Source organism: Aphelocoma coerulescens, chromosome 18 (genome assembly GCF_041296385.1).
Source record: "Aphelocoma coerulescens isolate FSJ_1873_10779 chromosome 18, UR_Acoe_1.0, whole genome shotgun sequence".
NCBI classification, from domain to species: domain Eukaryota; kingdom Metazoa; phylum Chordata; class Aves; order Passeriformes; family Corvidae; genus Aphelocoma; species Aphelocoma coerulescens.
The window spans coordinates 12,590,046-12,599,972 of NC_091031.1; the positions used below are offsets into that span (position 1 = coordinate 12,590,046).

A 9,927-nucleotide genomic window follows, 5' to 3' on the forward strand; every position below is an offset into this window, starting at 1 on the left:
ATTTTCTTGCAGATGCAGACTGATAAAATCCGTGGCTGAGCGCCCCGTACCGGGTAAGTGGGTTCCCGCAGGCAGGTCAGTCACTGTTTGTGTTTGCAGGTCAAGCATAAATGGTGGCTATGTTACAGCGCTGTTCTGACTTTTTTTTTTTTTTTTTTTAGGAAGTAATGCTAGATCTTAGCAGTCAAGGTCAAGTGAACAAGGTAAGAAGTCACTGGTGGTAAGAACCACTTGTTATTCCTTGGGTGCCAAGTTCTGGTACAGCTCTAAGTATCCATTGTCATTTGTGTGTTTCAGGCAGTCCCCTTGTATTATGCAGAACTCCTCACCGACTGACTGATGGACTCGGCTCTCTGCCCTCATGAGTCCTCTGCACGTATCATGGGACTCTGTGACGAAGCCTTTACCTTTTCCATGTGAAGGTACCATCCTGGTAGCCTTCAGCAATGGCCGAGGAGTTGCGGCAAGTCAGGGAGAGAGGGAGGTGGAGCGAGGGTCCACTCAAGTTTCAGCAATGCCGCATCTCCTTGTCTCCTCTTAACTCAGGTATACCCTGTGATGATGGTGTCGGCCTTGAGGTGTGGCCAAAGCGTGTGGCCCGAGGACCCTGGCCTTCTTAGGAGATGGTGAGTAGTAGAATTGTTGGGGTTTGGCCAATGTGCCATGAAGTTCCTGTACTGATGTTTGGTTTTCTTTATTATCGCTGACTAAGCGACACCAGCCTGGCGATGGCAGGAGCTTCCCGGATGGTGATGCGGTCTTCTTTTGCGTCCCAGGTGGATTTACATCTCAGGACGTCTGAGAGATAAGTCAAGGGGATGAAAGCGGAGTATCGAGTCGGGCCTCGCCGGGAGGGATTTTTGCGTCAGCTTTGGAGATGGGGATACGCAAGAAGGGGTGTCTTAGCCAGCATAAAGGGAAAGTCTCACATTTGATGACAATGCTGAGGTGCGCAGGGCAGAGCTGTCTCAGTGCATGTTGTGTCAATTGTCTATGGTACATTCTGTGTCTTTTGGGCATCTTGTGTCGCAGGTCTTTTGCCTCAGCCCTTTGATGTGCTTGCAGTCATGTTTTCCACCCTGAGATCTCTCTCCTTGTTGCATCCCCCAGTTTGTCATCTCCTGTGTCATGGGTGCCTGCATGGGTTTGGCCCAGAGACGCTCTGCCCTGCTGCATACCCTGGCATATCGGTGTAAGTGAACAAGGCTTGGGGCCTTTAAATCTGTAATGTAGAGTGTAGTTTGGCCTCTAGATGATATTCCTAGATTGACACAGGATGGCTGGAGCTGTGAAGTTCTCATGCAGCACTTTGACTTTTCTCATCACTTTCTTGCAGATGCAGACGGATTAAATCCATGGCAGAGCACCCCATTCCGTGTGAGGGGGTTTCCTGCAGGAAGGTCAGTCACCGTTTGTGTTTGCACAGCAAGTGTAACTGGTGGCTGTGTTACAGCATTGTTCTTTGTCTTTGTTCTTAGGAGGTAAAGCCAGATCTCGGCAGTCAAGGTCAAGTGAATGAGGTAAGAAGTCACTGGTGGAAAGAACCACTTGGTATGCCTTGGGTGCCAAGTTCTGGTACAGCTCTAAGCATCCACTGTCATTTGTGTGTTTCAGGCGGTCCCCTTGTATTACGCTGAAACCCCTCACCGACTGGCTGATGGACCTGGCTCGCTGCCCTCGTGAGTCCTCTGCAAGTATCATGGGATTCTGCGATGAAGCCTTTACCTTTTCCATGCGAAGGTGCCGTCTGGGTAGCCTTCAGCAATGGCCGAGGAGTTGCAGCATGTCGGGGAGGGAGGGGGAACAAGGGTCCACTCAAGTTTCAGCAATGCTGCATAACCTCGTCTCCGCTCAACCCAGGTACACCCTGCGATGATGGCGTCGGCCTTGGAGCGCGGCCAGAGCGCGCGGCCTGAGGACCCGGGCTCTCTTAGTAGACGGTGAGTAGTGGAATTGTTGGGTTTTGGCTGACATGCCACTAAGCTCATATACTGATGTTTGGTTGTCTTTATTGTAGCTGACTGAGAGACAACAGCCTGGCAATGGCAGGAGCTTCTGGGCCGGCGAGAGGCCGCCTTCTTTTGCGCCCCAGGAAGATTCACATCCCCAGATGTCCGAGAGATAAGTTGAGGGATATGACCCACGGAGGGAATGAAAGCGGGGTGTCGGGTCGGGGCTTGCTGGGAGGGAGTTTTGAGTCAGCTTTGGAGATGGGGATGTCCAAGAAGGGGCCCCTTAGCCCGCATAATGGGAAAGCCTCACATTTGATCGCAATGCTGAGGTGCGCAGGGCAGAGCAATCGCAGTGCATCTTGCGTCACTTGTCTATTGTGCATGCCGTGTCTTTTGGGCATCTTGTGTCACAGGTCTTTTGCCTTAGCCCTTTGATGTGCTTGCAGTCACGCTTTTCGCTGAGAGTTCTCTCTCCTCATTGCATCCCCTCTTTTGTCGTCTCCTGTGTCACGGGTGCCTGCATGGAATGGCCCAGAGCTGCTCTGCCCTGCTGCATACTCCGGCATATAGGTGTAATAGAACAAGGCCCAAGGCCTTTAAATCCGTAATGTAGGGTGTAGTCTGGCGTCTAGATGATATTCCTAGGTTGTCAGAAGATGGCTGGAGCTGTGAAGTTCTCATGCAGCACTTTGACTTTTGTCATCACTTTCTTGCAGATGCAGACAGATTAAATCCGTGGCAGAGCGCCCCATACCGGGTGAGGGGGTTTCCTGCAGGAAGGTCAGTCACCGTTTGTTTGCGGGGCAAGTGTAATTGGTGGCTGTGTTACAGCATTGTTCTTTGTCTTTGTTTTTAGGAGGTAAAGCCAGATGTCAGCAGTCAAAGTCGAGTTAGCGAGGTAAGTGGTGACCGGTGTACTTAACGGGTTGTTACTGTTTCGATGCCAAGTTCTGGCACTCTAAGCTTTAAGCATCCATTGTCATTTGTGTGCTTCAGGCAGTCCCCATGTATTATGGTGAAACTCCTTGCCAACTGGCTGATGGACCTGGCTCGCCGCTGTCGTTAGCCCGCCGGAAGTATTACAGGACTCTGTGACGAAGCCTTTACCTTTTCCATTTGAACGTGCCGTCCAGGTTGCCTTCGGCAACGGCCAGGTAGTTGCAGTGAGTTGCGGAGGGAGGGAGGAGCGAGGGCCCACTCAAGTTTCGGCAATGCTGCATCACCTCGTCTCCTCTTAACCCAGGTATACTCTGTGACGATGACGATGGTGTTGGCCTCAGAGCGTGGCCAAAGCGTGCGGCCTGAGGAGGCCATCCTTTTTAGGAGACGGTGAGTGGCAGAATCGACAGGTTTTGGCTGAGGTGCCACTAAGTTCATGCACTGATGTTTGTCAGGTTTTCTTTATTGTAGCTGACTAAGAGAGAACCAGCCCGGTGAAGGCACGAGCTTCCCGCATGGTGATGCAGCCTTCTTTTGCACCCGAGGCAGATTGACATCCCCAGACATCCAAGAGATAAGTTGAGACCTGTGACCCACAGTAGGGGTGAAAGCAGGGTGTTGAGTTGGGACTCACCAGGAGGTATTTTTGAGTCAGATTTGGAGGTGGGGATACCCAAGAAGGGGCCCCTTAGGCCCCATAAAGCTTAAGTCTTGCTTTTGATCACAGTGCCGAGGTGCGCAGGGCAGAGCAGGCCTGGTACATGTCACCTGTCTATTGTGCGTTCTCTGTCTTTTGTGCATCTCATGTCACAGGTCTTTTGCCTTAGCCCTTTGAGATGCTTATCGCAAACACTGGGCATTATTCTTAGCATCTCTGTTCTTGGTGTTCCTCAGTGTGGTGCCGATACCATTGATCCTTTGACTCGTGAGCTTGGAGGTGCATCAGGATCACGTCTCTCTTCAGTGACATTGAGTCGGGTGTCTTTTCAGGTCTTGTTCTGAGCTGCATTGTCAGCTGTGCACTGCAATGATCCATTATAGAGGATGAAGGCTTGTAAGAATGTGAAGCTAGCTAGAGGATTCCACCCGTCCAATTCTCGGGCATCCATCTTTGTGGTTCTTGGAATAAGTCCTTCTGTTATCATCCTCTTCTGCCAGGGTTCTTGCAGCCTTGTTGGCGCATCGTCGGTCTCGCCGCAGTCATCTCATTCCTCATTTGCTTGGTCCTTGTGATCATCTAGCCCAGAGTTTTTCCTCCTTGTTGGGTCCCCTTGTTTGTCATCTCCTGTGTCACAGGTGCCTGAGTGGGTTTGTCCCAGAGCTGCTCTGCCCTGCTGCATGGTTTGGCATATGGGTGTAATAGGGTAAGGCCTAGGGACTTGTAATTTGTGATGTAGGGTGTAGTTTGGCCTCTAGATGATATTCCTAGATTGACACAGGATTGCTGGAGCTGTGAAGTTCTAATGCAGCTCTTTGACTTTGGTCATCATTTTCTTGCAGATGCAGACTGATAAAATCCGTGGCTGAGCGCCCCGTACCGGGTAAGTGGGTTCCCGCAGGCAGGTCAGTCACTGTTTGTGTTTGCAGGTCAAGCATAAATGGTGGCTATGTTACAGCGCTGTTCTGACTTTTTTTTTTTTTTTTTAGGAAGTAATGCTAGATCTTAGCAGTCAAGGTCAAGTGAACAAGGTAAGAAGTCACTGGTGGTAAGAACCACTTGTTATTCCTTGGGTGCCAAGTTCTGGTACAGCTCTAAGTATCCATTGTCATTTGTGTGTTTCAGGCAGTCCCCTTGTATTATGCAGAACTCCTCACCGACTGACTGATGGACTCGGCTCTCTGCCCTCATGAGTCCTCTGCACGTATCATGGGACTCTGTGACGAAGCCTTTACCTTTTCCATGTGAAGGTACCATCCTGGTAGCCTTCAGCAATGGCCGAGGAGTTGCGGCAAGTCAGGGAGAGAGGGAGGTGGAGCGAGGGTCCACTCAAGTGTCAGCAATGCCGCATCTCCTTGTCTCCTCTTAACTCAGGTATACCCTGTGATGATGGTGTCGGCCTTGAGGTGTGGCCAAAGCGTGTGGCCCGAGGACCCTGGCCTTCTTAGGAGATGGTGAGTAGTAGAATTGTTGGGGTTTGGCCAATGTGCCATGAAGTTCCTGTACTGATGTTTGGTTTTCTTTATTATCGCTGACTAAGCGACACCAGCCTGGCGATGGCAGGAGCTTCCCGGATGGTGATGCGGTCTTCTTTTGCGTCCCAGGTGGATTTACATCTCAGGACGTCTGAGAGATAAGTCAAGGGGATGAAAGCGGAGTATCGAGTCGGGCCTCGCCGGGAGGGATTTTTGCGTCAGCTTTGGAGATGGGGATACGCAAGAAGGGGTGTCTTAGCCAGCATAAAGGGAAAGTCTCACATTTGATGACAATGCTGAGGTGCGCAGGGCAGAGCTGTCTCAGTGCATGTTGTGTCAATTGTCTATGGTACATTCTGTGTCTTTTGGGCATCTTGTGTCGCAGGTCTTTTGCCTCAGCCCTTTGATGTGCTTGCAGTCATGTTTTCCACCCTGAGATCTCTCTCCTTGTTGCATCCCCCAGTTTGTCATCTCCTGTGTCATGGGTGCCTGCATGGGTTTGGCCCAGAGACGCTCTGCCCTGCTGCATACCCTGGCATATCGGTGTAAGTGAACAAGGCTTGGGGCCTTTAAATCTGTAATGTAGAGTGTAGTTTGGCCTCTAGATGATATTCCTAGATTGACACAGGATGGCTGGAGCTGTGAAGTTCTCATGCAGCACTTTGACTTTTCTCATCACTTTCTTGCAGATGCAGACGGATTAAATCCATGGCAGAGCACCCCATTCCGTGTGAGGGGGTTTCCTGCAGGAAGGTCAGTCACCGTTTGTGTTTGCACAGCAAGTGTAACTGGTGGCTGTGTTACAGCATTGTTCTTTGTCTTTTTTCTTAGGAGGTAAAGCCAGATCTCGGCAGTCAAGGTCAAGTGAATGAGGTAAGAAGTCACTGGTGGAAAGAACCACTTGGTATGCCTTGGGTGCCAAGTTCTGGTACAGCTCTAAGCATCCACTGTCATTTGTGTGTTTCAGGCGGTCCCCTTGTATTACGCTGAAACCCCTCACCGACTGGCTGATGGACCTGGCTCGCTGCCCTCGTGAGTCCTCTGCAAGTATCATGGGATTCTGCGATGAAGCCTTTACCTTTTCCATGCGAAGGTGCCGTCTGGGTAGCCTTCAGCAATGGCCGAGGAGTTGCAGCATGTCGGGGAGGGAGGGGGAACAAGGGTCCACTCAAGTTTCAGCAATGCTGCATAACCTCGTCTCCGCTCAACCCAGGTACACCCTGCGATGATGGCGTCGGCCTTGGAGCGCGGCCAGAGCGCGCGGCCTGAGGACCCGGGCTCTCTTAGTAGACGGTGAGTAGTGGAATTGTTGGGTTTTGGCTGACATGCCACTAAGCTCATATACTGATGTTTGGTTGTCTTTATTGTAGCTGACTGAGAGACAACAGCCTGGCAATGGCAGGAGCTTCTGGGCCGGCGAGAGGCCGCCTTCTTTTGCGCCCCAGGAAGATTCACATCCCCAGATGTCCGAGAGATAAGTTGAGGGATATGACCCACGGAGGGAATGAAAGCGGGGTGTCGGGTCGGGGCTTGCTGGGAGGGAGTTTTGAGTCAGCTTTGGAGATGGGGATGTCCAAGAAGGGGCCCCTTAGCCCGCATAATGGGAAAGCCTCACATTTGATCGCAATGCTGAGGTGCGCAGGGCAGAGCAATCGCAGTGCATCTTGCGTCACTTGTCTATTGTGCATGCCGTGTCTTTTGGGCATCTTGTGTCACAGGTCTTTTGCCTTAGCCCTTTGATGTGCTTGCAGTCACGCTTTTCGCTGAGAGTTCTCTCTCCTCATTGCATCCCCTCTTTTGTCGTCTCCTGTGTCACGGGTGCCTGCATGGAATGGCCCAGAGCTGCTCTGCCCTGCTGCATACTCCGGCATATAGGTGTAATAGAACAAGGCCCAAGGCCTTTAAATCCGTAATGTAGGGTGTAGTCTGGCGTCTAGATGATATTCCTAGGTTGTCAGAAGATGGCTGGAGCTGTGAAGTTCTCATGCAGCACTTTGACTTTTGTCATCACTTTCTTGCAGATGCAGACAGATTAAATCCGTGGCAGAGCGCCCCATACCGGGTGAGGGGGTTTCCTGCAGGAAGGTCAGTCACCGTTTGTTTGCGGGGCAAGTGTAATTGGTGGCTGTGTTACAGCATTGTTCTTTGTCTTTGTTTTTAGGAGGTAAAGCCAGATGTCAGCAGTCAAAGTCGAGTTAGCGAGGTAAGTGGTGACCGGTGTACTTAACGGGTTGTTACTGTTTCGATGCCAAGTTCTGGCACTCTAAGCTTTAAGCATCCATTGTCATTTGTGTGCTTCAGGCAGTCCCCATGTATTATGGTGAAACTCCTTGCCAACTGGCTGATGGACCTGGCTCGCCGCTGTCGTTAGCCCGCCGGAAGTATTACAGGACTCTGTGACGAAGCCTTTACCTTTTCCATTTGAACGTGCCGTCCAGGTTGCCTTCGGCAACGGCCAGGTAGTTGCAGTGAGTTGCGGAGGGAGGGAGGAGCGAGGGCCCACTCAAGTTTCGGCAATGCTGCATCACCTCGTCTCCTCTTAACCCAGGTATACTCTGTGACGATGACGATGGTGTTGGCCTCAGAGCGTGGCCAAAGCGTGCGGCCTGAGGAGGCCATCCTTTTTAGGAGACGGTGAGTGGCAGAATCGACAGGTTTTGGCTGAGGTGCCACTAAGTTCATGCACTGATGTTTGTCAGGTTTTCTTTATTGTAGCTGACTAAGAGAGAACCAGCCCGGTGAAGGCACGAGCTTCCCGCATGGTGATGCAGCCTTCTTTTGCACCCGAGGCAGATTGACATCCCCAGACATCCAAGAGATAAGTTGAGACCTGTGACCCACAGTAGGGGTGAAAGCAGGGTGTTGAGTTGGGACTCACCAGGAGGTATTTTTGAGTCAGATTTGGAGGTGGGGATACCCAAGAAGGGGCCCCTTAGGCCCCATAAAGCTTAAGTCTTGCTTTTGATCACAGTGCCGAGGTGCGCAGGGCAGAGCAGGCCTGGTACATGTCACCTGTCTATTGTGCGTTCTCTGTCTTTTGTGCATCTCATGTCACAGGTCTTTTGCCTTAGCCCTTTGAGATGCTTATCGCAAACACTGGGCATTATTCTTAGCATCTCTGTTCTTGGTGTTCCTCAGTGTGGTGCCGATACCATTGATCCTTTGACTCGTGAGCTTGGAGGTGCATCAGGATCACGTCTCTCTTCAGTGACATTGAGTCGGGTGTCTTTTCAGGTCTTGTTCTGAGCTGCATTGTCAGCTGTGCACTGCAATGATCCATTATAGAGGATGAAGGCTTGTAAGAATGTGAAGCTAGCTAGAGGATTCCACCCGTCCAATTCTCGGGCATCCATCTTTGTGGTTCTTGGAATAAGTCCTTCTGTTATCATCCTCTTCTGCCAGGGTTCTTGCAGCCTTGTTGGCGCATCGTCGGTCTCGCCGCAGTCATCTCATTCCTCATTTGCTTGGTCCTTGTGATCATCTAGCCCAGAGTTTTTCCTCCTTGTTGGGTCCCCTTGTTTGTCATCTCCTGTGTCACAGGTGCCTGAGTGGGTTTGTCCCAGAGCTGCTCTGCCCTGCTGCATGGTTTGGCATATGGGTGTAATAGGGTAAGGCCTAGGGACTTGTAATTTGTGATGTAGGGTGTAGTTTGGCCTCTAGATGATATTCCTAGATTGACACAGGATTGCTGGAGCTGTGAAGTTCTAATGCAGCTCTTTGACTTTGGTCATCATTTTCTTGCAGATGCAGACTGATAAAATCCGTGGCTGAGCGCCCCGTACCGGGTAAGTGGGTTCCCGCAGGCAGGTCAGTCACTGTTTGTGTTTGCAGGTCAAGCATAAATGGTGGCTATGTTACAGCGCTGTTCTGACTTTTTTTTTTTTTTTTTAGGAAGTAATGCTAGATCTTAGCAGTCAAGGTCAAGTGAACAAGGTAAGAAGTCACTGGTGGTAAGAACCACTTGTTATTCCTTGGGTGCCAAGTTCTGGTACAGCTCTAAGTATCCATTGTCATTTGTGTGTTTCAGGCAGTCCCCTTGTATTATGCAGAACTCCTCACCGACTGACTGATGGACTCGGCTCTCTGCCCTCATGAGTCCTCTGCACGTATCATGGGACTCTGTGACGAAGCCTTTACCTTTTCCATGTGAAGGTACCATCCTGGTAGCCTTCAGCAATGGCCGAGGAGTTGCGGCAAGTCAGGGAGAGAGGGAGGTGGAGCGAGGGTCCACTCAAGTGTCAGCAATGCCGCATCTCCTTGTCTCCTCTTAACTCAGGTATACCCTGTGATGATGGTGTCGGCCTTGAGGTGTGGCCAAAGCGTGTGGCCCGAGGACCCTGGCCTTCTTAGGAGATGGTGAGTAGTAGAATTGTTGGGGTTTGGCCAATGTGCCATGAAGTTCCTGTACTGATGTTTGGTTTTCTTTATTATCGCTGACTAAGCGACACCAGCCTGGCGATGGCAGGAGCTTCCCGGATGGTGATGCGGTCTTCTTTTGCGTCCCAGGTGGATTTACATCTCAGGACGTCTGAGAGATAAGTCAAGGGGATGAAAGCGGAGTATCGAGTCGGGCCTCGCCGGGAGGGATTTTTGCGTCAGCTTTGGAGATGGGGATACGCAAGAAGGGGTGTCTTAGCCAGCATAAAGGGAAAGTCTCACATTTGATGACAATGCTGAGGTGCGCAGGGCAGAGCTGTCTCAGTGCATGTTGTGTCAATTGTCTATGGTACATTCTGTGTCTTTTGGGCATCTTGTGTCGCAGGTCTTTTGCCTCAGCCCTTTGATGTGCTTGCAGTCATGTTTTCCACCCTGAGATCTCTCTCCTTGTTGCATCCCCCAGTTTGTCATCTCCTGTGTCATGGGTGCCTGCATGGGTTTGGCCCAGAGACGCTCTGCCCTGCTG

General features: G+C 51.1%; 3 long non-coding RNA genes across 3 annotated transcripts; all 3 read left to right on the plus strand.

The window, feature by feature from the left end:
* LOC138120039 (uncharacterized) lies at positions 1-364 on the plus strand. The gene is made up of 3 exons (XR_011155710.1): positions 1-53; positions 162-203; positions 298-364. It is a non-coding gene; the product is annotated as an uncharacterized lncRNA (long non-coding RNA).
* A 4,015-nt stretch (positions 365-4,379) lies between these two features.
* Positions 4,380-4,741, plus strand: LOC138120037 (uncharacterized). The gene is made up of 3 exons (XR_011155708.1): positions 4,380-4,432; positions 4,539-4,580; positions 4,675-4,741. It is a non-coding gene; the product is annotated as an uncharacterized lncRNA (long non-coding RNA).
* Positions 4,742-8,756: 4,015 nt separating this feature from the next.
* LOC138120038 (uncharacterized) lies at positions 8,757-9,118 on the plus strand. Its single transcript, XR_011155709.1, has 3 exons — positions 8,757-8,809; positions 8,916-8,957; positions 9,052-9,118. It is a non-coding gene; the product is annotated as an uncharacterized lncRNA (long non-coding RNA).
* The last annotated feature ends 809 nt before the right edge of the window (positions 9,119-9,927 follow it).